Source organism: Triticum aestivum, chromosome 5B, assembly GCF_018294505.1.
Source record: "Triticum aestivum cultivar Chinese Spring chromosome 5B, IWGSC CS RefSeq v2.1, whole genome shotgun sequence".
Lineage (NCBI taxonomy): Eukaryota > Viridiplantae > Streptophyta > Magnoliopsida > Poales > Poaceae > Triticum > Triticum aestivum.
In genome coordinates this window covers 209434815-209449453 of record NC_057807.1, presented here as the reverse complement: position 1 = coordinate 209449453, position 14639 = coordinate 209434815, and positions in this window count along the sequence as shown.

Below are 14639 nucleotides of genomic sequence, written 5' to 3'. Positions count from 1 at the left end.
AGAAGTAAAAATGGGCTGGAGTCATATTGGACGGCCCAGATGATGCTACTGGGCCTAATACGGATAGGTCGTAACAGGCCCTGGGGTTAGCGGAATGTAAACGGGCTATATGCGAATAGGCCGTTAACAGGCTTTCCATGGGGCGGCCCGCCACCTTTTGACCAAGTCAAACGGGCCGGCCTTTTCACAGGAATGGGCCTTTGTTGGGCTGTGCCACGTGTCGACATATCATCGGCGCCTTCTGTCCAATGAGTGGATGGCATCTGTCCCAACGGTGAGCCGACACGTGTTTCCTCCAGCCAATGATGATTTTACACGTGGAAAATCCCCATTGGTCGGGGCTGTTAACGGGTTATCGGATCCAAAACCGGACTCGATAGCTTAACGGCGTTCCATTACGGTGGATGCCACGTGTCGGTCACCCTTGACGAAAGCACTTCTGTGATGCGTGATTTATCATCATGGAAGTGGACACTTCCGTGATGACAATTTTGGTAATGTCATGGAACACTTCTACGACAGCACAGGTATGACTATCTTGATTCTGTCGTAAAATCGTCATGGATGTACATGCATGACAGAAAACGTGACCTACTGTGACAAACATGTATCATCACGGAAGTGTTATTTTTCATAGTGATTAAACCCACCTATAACTTCCTCAAAGCAGTTTGATGATCATCCGGCAAAAGAAGCTCTTTTGTTCCAAACTTATAAAGGTCGGCTAGGTACGACGACGCACTCTGAGATTAGATTTGATCTACCCACCATTATCCAAAGAGCTACATGTCTTGATCAACTCACTAACCCTTTTACGCATGCTAAAATTGACGATGTGGTGAAAGAGATGCCTGCTGATCGAGCCCCTGGTCCGGATGGTTTTAGTGGCTCTTTCCTCAAAGCTTGTTGGCCTATCATAAAACATGACTTCTACAATCTTTGCTCCCAATTCCATGATGGCACGCTTGATCTCACTAGCATCAATGAGCGGCTAATCACTCTCATTCCAATGGTGACCTCTCCTTAGTCGGTAAATGATTACCGCCTGATCACACTTCTCAATTGCAGCCTCAAGCTGATAACTAAGTTGTTGGCCAACCGGCTTCAACGAGTCATTTAGCAACTTGTCCGCCGCAACCAATATGGTTTCATTAAAGGGCGCACCATGCAGGATTGTTTGGCCTGGTCCTTCCAATACATCCATTAGTGTCAAGCTTCAAAGAGGAAAATCATCTTACTAAAGCTGGACTTTGCCAAGGCGTTTGACACTATCAACCATGAAGCTATGATTACGATCATGCGCCATATGGGGTTTAATGACAAATGGATTGCATGGATCAAAACCATCTTTGGCTCTAGCCGCTCTTCGGTGTTGCTAAATGGTGTGCCAGGTCAGAAGTTTAACTGCCGTAGTGGAGTGCGTCAAGGAGACCCGCTCTCTCCCCTCATTTTTGTGCTTGCTGCGGATCTACTTCAGGCTGCTATCAATGATGCTTTCAGACAGGGTAAAATTGACCTGTCTTTCCCATGTGCTACGATGACAGACTACCCGGTTATTCAATACGCTGACGACACCATCCTTGCTCTGCCCGCATGCCCCCGTCAAATCTCCCTAATCAAAGAGATTCTCACCGATTATGCATCCTCGATTGGGCTCAAAATCAACTTCCACAAATCCACATTTATACCCATCAACTTGGATGAAATGGAGACCATTGCTTTGGCTAACATATTTGGTTGTTCAGTTGGCCGCATGCCTTTCACGTACCTGGATCTTCCTCTTGGGACCTCAAAACCGACTGTTCAAGACCTCATGCCCATCGTTTGCAGTGCTGAGCATCGTCTCACCCCAACTATTGCTATGATGTTGTACGAGGGTAAGCTCTCTTAGCTTAATGCCACAGTCACGTCCTTGCTGATCTATGCCATGTACACCTTACAAATACCTCCCAAGATTCTTGATATGCTTGATAAAATCAAACACTGATGTCTTTGGACCAAAAAGACTGAACAAGGTGACAAGTGTAACTCCCTTGCTGCCTGGGATATGGTTTGCAAACCAAAAAATGCGGAGAGCTGGGGGTGATCAACCTGAAAATTCAAAATGAAGCCCTCCTCTTGAAATTTTTGCACAAATTCTATAACAAGAAGGATATCCCGTGGGTCAGCTTGACCTGGAATGCCTACTACTCTGATAAAGTACCACACACCTCTGACCCCTTAGGCTCTTTCTGGTGGCGTGACATTCTCAAACTCACGCCAAAATTCCGTGGGGTTTCTAAAGTTATGGTGGTTGATGGGACGACAGCGATGTTCTAGAAAGACCTCTAGCTGGATGACGTTATACAAGATCCTCACCCCCGGGCTTTTTCGTTTACGCTGCATGAAGACGTCTTTGTCAAGCGTTTGTTGGAGAGCACGACACTGCATGAGAACTTCCATCTACCACTCACACCCTAAGCCCACAATGAATTGCGGGATCTCCAAACTCTCTCCTTGCAAACCAACCTGACCACCTCGACCTCTGATATCTGGTTATACCTGTGGGGCAAAGCTTATTTCAAGGCGTCTGACTACTGCAAGTTTTGCTTCCGAGAAACCCGGGCCCACCCCACCTTCAACTTGCTTTGGCGATCTAAATGTACAATGAAGCTCAAGGTGTTCGGGTGGCTGCTCTTCCATGACCATCTCAACACGCGTAATATGCTGAAAAGACGCCATTATAATATTGGAAATAACTATGACTGCCTCCTTTGTGGTCGACACGTTGAAGAAACGGCTGATCATGTGATCTTCACATGCCCCTTTAGCGGAGCCTATTGGAGCAAGTTGCAAATCACATGGCCCACGTTCAGCTCACGATTGGAGGTCATTTGTGAGGTTATGGCAGCCTAGCCCAACCAACTCTTTGTGGAAATTTGTATTACCGCTGTCTGGAGTCTTTGGAAGGAAAGAAACAACAATCACTTCAGAGGGGTGGCCCCTTCCACTCGATTTTGGCTGGATAGATTCAAAAAAGACTATGGGCTTCTCCAACATAGTGTCAAAGAGGCATATATTGCCTCTGTGCTTGACTTTTGTAACTCCCTCTTGTAACTTTTACTTCTCCATACTTAGCCCTGGGCACCCCCTTTGTAGGTGCCCCCCGCCCCCTCTTTGTACATACCAACCCACCATGTAACCACCGTATATATATGTGAGTAAAACAACAGTAGGAGCCTCTCCTAGTGTCTATTTTGTCAAAACAAAACTTCCTCAAAGCAACCACCATACCTAACTATTATGACATTTCCATAGCCATTCCGAGATATATTGCCATGCAACTTCCACCGTTCTGTTTATTATGACACATACCAACATTCTCATATTGCTTTGCATGATCATGTAGTTGGCATAGTATTTGTGGCTTGGCCACCATTCATATTTTTTATACAAGTTACTCTTGATCATTGCACATCCCGGTACACCGCTGGGGGCATTCACATAGAGTCATATCTTTTGTTCTAGTATCGAGTTGTAATTCTTGAGTTGTAAGTAAATAAAAGTGTGATGGTCATCATTATTAGAGCATTGTCCCATGTGAGGAAAGGATGATGGAAGCTATGATTCCCTCACAAGTTGGGATGAGTCTATGGACTTTAATCTTTTTTAAAGGCCAAAGAGCCCAAACAAAAAATTGAGAGAAAATAATAAAAAATGAGAGAAAAAGAGAGAAGTGACAATGTTACTATCCTTTTACCACACTTATGCTTCAAAGTAGCACCATGTTCTTCATGATAGAGAGTCTCCTATTTTGTCACTTTCATATACTAGTGGGAATTTTTCATTATAGAACTTGGCTTGTATATTCCAATGATGGGCTTCCTCAAATTGCCCTAGGTCTTCATGAGCAAGCAAGTTGGCTGCACACCCACTTAGTTTTCTGTCGAGCTTTCATACACTTACAGCTCTAGTGCATTTGTTGCATGGCAATCCCTACTCACTTGCATCGATATCAATTAATGGGCATTTCCATAGCCCATTAATTTTCCTAGTTGATGTGAGACTTTCTCCTTTTTGTCTTCTCCTCACAACCTCCACTATACTCTATTCGACTTATAGTGCTATATCCATGGCTCACGCTCATGTATTGCATGAAAGTTGAAAAAGTTTGAGAACATCAAAAGTATCAAACAATTGCTTGGCTTGTCATCGGTGTTGTGCATGATGAAATACTTTGTGTGATGAAGATGGAGCATAGCTAGACTATATGAATTTGTAGGGATAACTTTCTTTGGCCATGTTATTTTGAGAAGACATGATTGCTTTATTAGCATGCTTGAAGTATTATTGTTTTTATGTCAATATTAAACTTTTGCTCTGAATCTTATGGATCTGAACATTCATGCCACGACAAAGAAGATTACATTGATAAATATGTTAGGTAGCATTCATACTTCATAAATTCTTTCTTTTATCATTTACCTACTTGAGGACGAGCAGGAATTAAGCTTGGGGATGCTGATACGTCTCCAACATATCTAGAATTTATGAAGTATTCATACCATGTTTACAAAAAATTTATATGGTTTTGGTATGATTTGATTAGACTAACCCAGATTGACGTTGTTTTCACCAAAACTACCGTGGTGTCCTTTTTTGTGTAGAAATAAAAGTTCCCGGAATGGGCTGAAAATTTACAGTGTTTTTTATGGACAAAAAGAGACCCCGGAAGCATGAGAGCTAGGCCAGGAACTGGACGAGGAGTCCACAAGCCCTCTAGGTGCGCCCTACCCCCTGGGAGGGGGTTCCAGGCTTGTGGTCACCTCGGGCACCCCCTTGAAGTGAGACCGACACCAAAAATTCTTATAAATATAGAAACCTCTGAAAAGAACGCTAGATCGAAAGTTCCGCTGCCGCAAGCCTCTGTATCCACAAAAACCAATCGGGAGCCCATTCCGGCACCCTGCCCAAGGGGGAAATCATCACTAGAGGCCATCTTCATCATCCCGACGGCCACCATGATGAGGAGGAACTAGTTCACCCGCGGGGCTGAGGGTATGTACCAATAGTTATGTGTTTGATCTCTCTCTCTCTCTCGTGTTCTTGATTTGGCACGATCTTGATGTACCGCAAGCTTTGTTAATATATTTGGATCTTATAGTCTTCTTCCCCCTCTACCTTCTTGTGATGAATTGAGTCATGCTCTTTGAGGTTTCGGTATGTTGGATTGAGTATTGGATTTGAGAACACTTGTTGTATGTCTTGCGATGCGATATCTGTGGTGACAATGGGATGTTCTATTGATTCACTTGATGTATGTTATGGCACTCAACTCGCAGATTCCCGAGGTGACATTAGGGTAATCTATGCATAGGGGTTGATGCATGTTTTCATCCTACGTTCTCCGATAGGAACTTTGGAGTGATTCCCTGTTGCACATTGAGGGATTGCCATATGATTTAATTATGTTATCACTGTCGAGAGAATTTGCACTAGTGAAAGTATGAAAGCTAGGCCTTATTTTCAAGCATTGCAATACCATTTTTGCTCACTTTTGTTACTAGTTACCTTGATGTTTTATATTTTCAGATTACAAAAACCTATATCTACTATCCATATTACACTTGTATCACCATCTCTTCACCGAACTAGTGCACCTATACAATTTACCACTGTATTGGGTGTGTTGGGGACACAAGAGACTCTTTGTTAATTGGTAGCAGGGTTGTTTGAGAGAGACCATCTTCACCCTAAGCCCCCCACGGATTGATAAACCTTAGGTCATCCACTTGAGGGAATATTGCTACTATCCTACAAAACTCTATGCTTGGAGGCCCAACACGAGTCTACAAGAAGAAGGTTGCGTAGTAGACATCATGCGTGTCCACTAAGGCATGCATGGTGAATTGTTGCTTGTCATCGTTAGCCGTGCAGGTTACCCTCAGAATTTGTCGTCGTGGGCGTTCTTTTTGCAATACTGCAACGCGATTGATAGATTGAAGAGACACAAGGGTTAAATGGCCACTGTAATAAATGAGGGTCGGCCGGCCTCTAATCGTCACGTATTGTCACCGCGTTCCTAGGTGAGGATTCTAGTGCACGCGTCGGCACCCCACACGTGCTTCGTTTAACCACACGTGGGCACGAAGAGGCGCCAAATATATCGTTGGTGAGCTTGTTCCCACACAACCGTGCAGGTTTGCTACTTTTTGAGATTGCGTTGATTTTTCCCTTGAAGAGGAAATGGTGATGCATCAAATTAGAGATAAGTATTTCCCTCAGTTAAGAACCAAGGTATCAATCCAGTAAGAGGCACAAGCAAGTCTCCAATATATGCACCTGCACAAACTAACAAACACTTGCACACAACGCGAAAAAGGGGTTGTCCATCCCTTCATGGTCACTTGCAAGAGTGAGGTCCAATAGAGATAGATGTAAAAGATAAATAAAAGGGGAAATAAAGTAAATATAAATAAATTGCAGCAAGGTATTTTTGGGGTTTTGGCTTTATAGATCTGAAAATATATGATAGAAAATAGACACGGGGGCCATAGGTTTCACTAGAGGCTTCTCTCTCGAAGAAACATACGGTGGGTAAACAAATTACTGTTGAACAATTGATAGAAAAGCACACAGCTATGATGACATCTAAGGCAATGATCATGAATATAGGCATCACGTCCGCGACAAGTAGACCAAAATTATTCTGCATCTACTACTATTACTCCACACATCGATCGACTCCTTCCTACATCTAGAGTATTAAGTTCATAAGAACAGAGTAACGCCTTAAGCAAGATAACATGATGTAGAGGGATAAACTCAAGCAATATGGTATATATCCCATCTTTTTATCCATAATGGCAACAATACAATATGTGCCTCGCTACCCCTACTGGCATTGGGTGAGGAGACCGCAATATTGAACCGATCATAATGCACCTATCCCATTGCAAGAAAAACCAATCTAGTTGGCCAAACCAAATCAATAGATCAAAGAGAAATACAAAGTTATCTCAATCATGCATAAAAGAGTCCAGAAAAGACTCAAATATTATTCATAGATAATCTGATCATAAATCCACAATTCATCGGATCTCAACAAATGCACCACCAAAGAAGATTACATCGAATAGATCTCCAAGAGCATGCCAAAGAACATTGTATTAAAGATCAAAGAGAGAGAAGAAGCCATCTAGCTACTAGCTATGGACATGTAGGTCTGTGGTAAACTACTCACACATCATCGAGAGGGCAGCAAGATTGATGTAGAGGCCCTCCGTGATCGAATCCCCTCTAGTGGTGTGCCGTAAAAGGCCCCAAGATGGGATCTCACGGGAACATAAGCTTGCGGCGGCGGAAAAGTATTTTTGGTGTGTCCTCTGGTATAGGGGGACATTTGAGAATATATAGTGGTGGAATTAGGGTTGGAAGGTCTCTGAAGGGCCCGCAAGCCCTGGGGGTGCCCCCCGGGGCGCGCCCCTACGGCTTGTGGCCGCCTCGTAGGTCTTCTGGCCTCCTCTCCAAGTCTTGTGGGTTTTCTTCTGGTCCAAGAAAAATCACCATAAAGTTTTATTCTGTTTCAAAAATGATATAAAATAGCATATAAATGCATATAAAACATCCAAAACATATAATATAATAGCATGGAACAATAAAAAATTATAGATACATTAGGGATGTATCAAGCATCCCCAAGCTTAATTCCTGCTCGTCCTCGAGTAGGCAAATGATAAAAACATAATTTTTGATGTGGAATGCTACCTACATATTTATCAATGCAATTTTCTTTATTGTGGCATGAATGTTCAGATCCATAAGATTCAAATCAAAAGTTTAATATTGGCTTAAAAACAATAATACTTCAAGCATATTGATAAAGCAATCATGTCTTCTCAAAATATCATGGCCAAAGAATGTTATCCCTACAAAATAATGTAGTATGTCTATGCTCTATATTCATCACACAAATATTTTATTATGCACACCCCGATGACAAGCTAAGCAATTGTTTCATACTTTTAATGTTGTCAAGCTTTTTCAACTTTCACGCAATACATGATTGTGAGCCATGGATATAGCACTATAGGTGGAATAGAGTATGGTGGAGGTTGTGAGGAGAAGACAAAAAAAGGAGAAAGTCTCATATCAACTAGGCAAATTAATGGGCTCAACATTAGTCATAAAGACAATGGTGGCCAAGCCACAAATACTATGCCAACTACATGATCATGCAAAGTAATATGCCAATGGTGGTATTTGTCATAATAAATGGAACGATGGAAGTTGCATGGAAATGCCATAATAGGTAGGTATGGTGGCTATTTTGAGGAATGGTATATGGTGGGTTTAATGCACCGACGAAAGTTGCATGGTACTAGAGAGGCTAGCAATGGTGGAAGGGTGCGTATAATCCATGGACTCAACATTAGTCATAAAGAACTAGCATACTTATTGCAAAAATTTATTAGCCATCAAAACAAATTACTAATACGCATGCTCCTAGGGGGTAGATTGGTAGGAAAATACCATCGCTCATCCCCGACCGCCACTCATAAGGAAGACAATCAAAAAATAGATCATGCTCTGACTTCAGCACATAACGGTTCACCATACGTGCATGCTTCGGGAATCACAAACTTTAACACAAGTATTTCTACCAATCCACAATTACTCACTAGCATGACTCTAATATCACCATCCTTATATCTCAAAACAAATGCAAGGAATCAAACTTCTCATATATTCAATGCTCTTTATGGAAGTTTTTATTATATCCTTGTTGAATGCCTATCATATTAGGACTAAATTCATAACCTAAGACAATTGCCATACTATTTTCAAGACTCTTGAAAAATATAAGTGAAGCATGAGAGTTCATCAATTTCTACAAAATAAAACCACCATCGTGCTCTAAAAAGATATAAGTGAAGCACTAGAGCAACTGCCTAGCTCAAAGGATATAAGTGACGCACACAGAGTATTCTAATAAATTAAAGATTAATGTGTGTCCCTCTCAAAAGGTGTGTACAGCAAGGATGATTGTGGTAAACTAAATAGCAAATACTCATATCATACAATACGCTCCAACCAGAACACATATCACGTGGTGAATAAAAATATAGCCTCAAGTAAATTTACCGATGGATTGAAGAGAAAAGAGGGGATGCCATCTGGGGCATCCACAATATTAGATGCTTGGTTGTCCTTCAATATTACCTTGGCGTGCCTTGGGCATCCCTAATCTTAGGCTCTTGCCGCTCCTTATTCCACTTTCCATCAAAACTTTACCCAAAACTTGAAAACTGCACAACACAAAACTCAACAGAAAACTCGTAAGATCCGTTATTGTAATAATATAAATCACCACTTTAGGTATTGTTGTGAACTCAATGTAAATTTATATTGGTGTTATATCTACTGCATTCCAACTTCTCCATGGTTCATACCCCCCGATACTACCCATAGATTCATCAAAATAAGCAAACAACACAAAGAAAACAGAATCTGTCAAAAACAGAACAGTATGTAGTAATCTGGAAATTTTGTATAATTTTTTAAATCAAAAATTCTGAAAAATTAGGAAAACCTAGGCAATTTGTATATTAATCTTGTGTAAAAATTTCAGAATTTTATCGCGCTTCTGTGATTTTCAACAATTCTACTAGTGGGTGCAAAAGTTTCTGTTTTTCAGCAAGATCAAATCATCTATCACCATAGACCATCCCAAAGGTCTTACTTGGCTCAAACACTAATTAAAGCACTAAAACAAGCACATTTATTTAAGGACTTTTAGCCAGGCATTGAGATTTTGATGATGCTCACATGAAAGATAATAATCGAAGCACAAAGCAAGCATCATATAGCATGTGAAAAACAAGTTAAGTCTAACATACTTTCGATGCATATGCATTTTATAGGGAAAATATTTATCATGACAAGCACAAACTAGCATATGCAAGGAAGAAGAAAGAAACAATAGCAATCTCAACATAACAAGAGGTAATTTAGTAACGTGACAATTTCTACAAACATATTTACCTCTCTCATAATAATTACATGCGGGATCATATTCAAATTCAACAATGTAACTATCAGATAACATATTCTCTACATGATCCACATGCACGCAAAGTTGACACTCGTCCAAAATAGTGGGATTATCATCAAATAAGTCAGGACCTACCCAAGCCCACTTTTATCAAGAATTTCATAAGATTGATAATTCTCCAAAGTAGTGGGATCATTATAACCTAGAGTTGACACCCTTCAAAACCCACTTTCAATATTATCGCAAACATATTCACCATGAGGCTTAAATTAATTTTCAAGAGCATAAGAAACATTATCACCCCAATCAGGATCATTGCAATAACTAGTGGACATAGCAAAATTAGCTTCGCCAAGCTTAGGGTTTTGCATATTATTAGCACAATTGACACTAATAGAATTTATAATAACACCATTGCAATCATGCTTTTCATTCAAGGAGCTATCGTGAATCACTTTATAATTTTCTTCTTTTAGCACTCCATAACAATTTTCAGATTTACGAATTTCAAGCAAAACTTCATAAAGATAATTTAGTGCACTCAACTTACTAGCAATTGGTTCATCATAATTGCATCCTTTAAAAAGATTAGCAAGTGGATGAGGATCCATAAACTTTTTGTTCTTGATTTCGAATAAACACACAATTATGCCAAGCGAACAAGCAAACAAAGCAAGTAAGACATAAAGGCAAACAAAATGAAGGCAAATAAAAAGGCAAATATTTTTGTGTTTTTTTGAAAACGTTTTATAATTGGGGGAGAGGAAAACGAGAGGCAAATGGAAAATAATGTAAGTGCAAGATATGAGAGTTTATGATAGGTACTTCATAGGCTTGATGTAGAACCTCCCCGGCAACGGCGCCAGAAATTCTTCCTGCTACTTCTTGAGCTTGCGTTGATTTTTCCCTTGAAGAGGAAAGGGTGATGCATCAAAGTAGAGATAAGTATTTCCCTCAGTTAAGAACCAAGGTATCAAACAAGTAGGAGGCACAAGTCAGGCTGGCAATGGGGATTACCCAAGCAGGTATTGGAGTCCCATTCCCGTCCCCACGACGGTCACCCCATACCCGTCCCCGTCCCCATACCGCCCATGGGGATAAAAAGTTTCCCATCCCCAATCCCATCGGGTTTTTCATCCCCATCGGAAACCCATGCACACAATCAACAACAACCTGTAGTAGCATTTAGGTAGAAAAAACTATGTTTCAACACAATAAATAGTATGTTGTGGTTAGGTTAGCGATTTATTTGGGATTTTTGCGCCAAATAGGTGGGACTAGCGAAAATTTGGGTGGGTATGTGAGGGAGTTACCCGGGGTCTACCAATTTTAGGGACAACATGTAAGGCATTTGCGGGTAAGGCTGATAACGGGTATGGGTAATGCTATCCCATCCCCATCCCCATCTTGTGTACTGGGTAAGATATATGACCCATCAGCTTCCCCATGGGCACTAAAATTGGCACATCCCCGTCCCCTAATAGTGGGATGCGGGTAACGGTTAACCATTGCCAGGTTGAGGCACAATCAAGGCTCCAATATATGCACCTGCACAAACTAACAAACACTTACACACAACGCGAAAAAGGGGTTGTCAATCCCTTCACGGTCACTCGCAAGAGTGAGATCTAATAGAGATAGATGTAAAAGGCAAATAAAAGGCAAAATAAAGTAAATATAAATAAATTGCAGCAAGGTTTTTTTGGGGTTTTGGTTTTATAGATCTGAAAATATATGATGGAAAATAGACTCGGGGGCCATAGGTTTCACTAGAGGCTTCTCTCTCGAAGAAAGCATACGGTGGGTAAACAAATTACTGTTGAGCAACTGATAGAAAAACGCATAGTTATAATGGCATCTAAGGCAATGATCATGAATATAGGCATCACGTTCATGACAAGTAGATATAAACAATTCTGCATCTACTACTATTACTCCACACATCGACCGACTCCTGCCTACATCTAGAGTATTAAGTTCATAAGAATAGAGTAACGCCTTAAGTAAGATGACATGATGTAGAGGGATAAACTCAAGCAATACGATATAAACCCCATATTTTTATCCTTAATGGAAACAATACAATACGTGCCTCGCTACCCCTACTGTCATTGAGTGAGGAGACCGCAAGATTGAACCGATCACAATGCACCTCTCCCATTGCAAGAAAAACCAATCTAGTTGGCCAAACCAAATCGGTAGATCGGAGGGAAATACAAAGCTATCCTAATCATGCATAAAAGATTTCAGAGAAGACTCAAATAATATTCATAGTTAATCTAATCATAAATCCACAATTCATCGGATCTCAACAAATGCACCGCAAAAGAAGATTACATCCAATAGATCTCCAAGAACGTGCCAAAGAACATTGTATTGCAGATCAAAGAGAGAGAGAAGAAGCCATCTAGCTACTAGCTATGGACTAGTAAGTCTGTGGTAAACTAATTACACATCATCGGGAGGGCAGCAAGGTTGATATAGCCGCCCTTCATGATTGAATCCCCCTCCGGCGGAGTGCCGGAAAAGGCCCCAAGATGGGATCTCTCAGGAACAGAAGCTTGCGGTGGCGGAAAAGTATTATTGGTGCGTCCTCTAGTATAGGGGAATATTTGAGAATATATAGTGGTGGAATTAGGGTTGGAAGGTCTCCGAGGGGCCCACAAGCCCTAGGGCCGCGCCCCTATGGCTTGTTGCCGCCTGGTAGGTCTTTTGGCCTCCTCTCCAAGTCTCGTGGGTTATTTTTGGTCCAAGAAAAATCACCGTAAAAGTTTAATTCTGTTTGGACTCCGTTTGGTATTGATTTTCTATAAAAGACAAAAACAAGGAAAAAACAAAAACTGGCACTACGCACTAGGTTAATAGGTTAGTCCCAAAAATAATATAAAATAGAATATAAATGAATATAAAACATCCAAAATAGATCATATAATAGCATGGAACAATAAAAAATGATAGATACATTGTAGATGTATCAAGGTTACCGCGCACAACCGCGCAAGCTTCCCACCCGAATAGTTTTGGCCAAGCGTCGGCTAGAAGAGGGGTAAATCATGGGTGTTTATTGTCAAAAGCTTTTCAAAAACAAAGTGTGTGGAATGACTTAAAGAAGCACAAACATTAGACAATAAGTTTACCCATGGGTAATGATGGACACTCAAGTGCGATAATTATGCGCTTTACACAGCACGCAGTTGATGAAACCAACTGTGTGCAATAATGTCGAAGATCACTGCCGAGTCCACTATACAGATCGTTTGCGATGAGATCGACAGGGGAAACACAATCGAGAATGGTAAATAAAATCTAAGTCCATTGAGGTCCAGATATTAATTGTCCATTGCATATTAAGGTCAAAATAATACTATCAATATACGAGTCGCATACGATGCCATTTCAACGATTGTACCTCAAAAGCCGCAAATATTACAAGGTTCAAATTCCAGAGTTAGAAGGCTAAAATTTAGAGGTTGCAAGGTTCAAACTGATATTAGAAATGAAACTCAGCTCATGCAGCTGCAGACGCCCGCGCTGATCAGCTGAACATGGACATATATAAGAGAGGTTCAAACTAACCTTACCACTTCTAAAACTTGTTTCGAAACCTCAACATTTCTGCAAAGGGGTCAGCCACTCACAAGTCATGTATGGGCTTGACATAATGACTTTCGATTACTCTGTCAACTAAACTTCCAAAGTTAAATTCACCTTTTACAGAGCCTTTTCCATTCTGTGGTAAGTCATCGATGTCGGTGTCAAAACCGGCGGACCTCAGGTAGGGGGTCCTGATTTGTGCTTCTAAGGCTAATGGTAACAGGAGGCGAGGGACACGATGTTTACCCAGGTTCGGGCCCTCTCGATGGAGGTAATACCCTACTTCCTACTTGATTGATCTTGATGATATGAGTATTACAAGAGTTGATCTACCACGAGATCGTAGAGGCTAAACCCTAAAAGCTAGCCTATGATTATGATTGTTCTTGTCCTACGGACTAAACCCTCCGGTTTATATAGACACCGGAGGGGGCTAGGGTTACACAAAGTCGGTTACAGAGAAGGAGATCTTCATATCCGAATTGCCAAGCTTTCCTTCCACGCAAAGGAGAGTCCCATCCGGACATGGGACAAAGTCTTCAATCTTGTATCTTCATAGTCCAACAGTCCGGCCAAAGTATATAGTCCGGCTGTCCGAGGACCCCTTAATCCAAGACTCCCTCAGTAGCCCCTAAACCAGGCTTCAATGACGATGAGTTCGGCGCGCAGATTGTCTTCGGCATTGCAAGGCGGGTTCCTTCTCCGAATACTCCATAGAAGATTTTGAACACAAGGATCGTGTTCGGCTCTGCAAAGTAAATTCCACATACCATCGTAGAGAGCACAATATTCCACAAATTTAATCTACTGACAATTTTTCATAGCATGACATCACGCCACGGCCCGGTCATTATTCGAACCGTTTTCTCCACCAGCCACTGCACATATTGCGAGGCGGTTTCCTTGACACATCTTGTCGAAGCAGAGATTGTGTCCCCTTATTGCAGGATTCTCATCAATACGGGTGTGGGTTTCAACCGTGGCGCTTGGGAAATAAGCGATTTTAATGGGC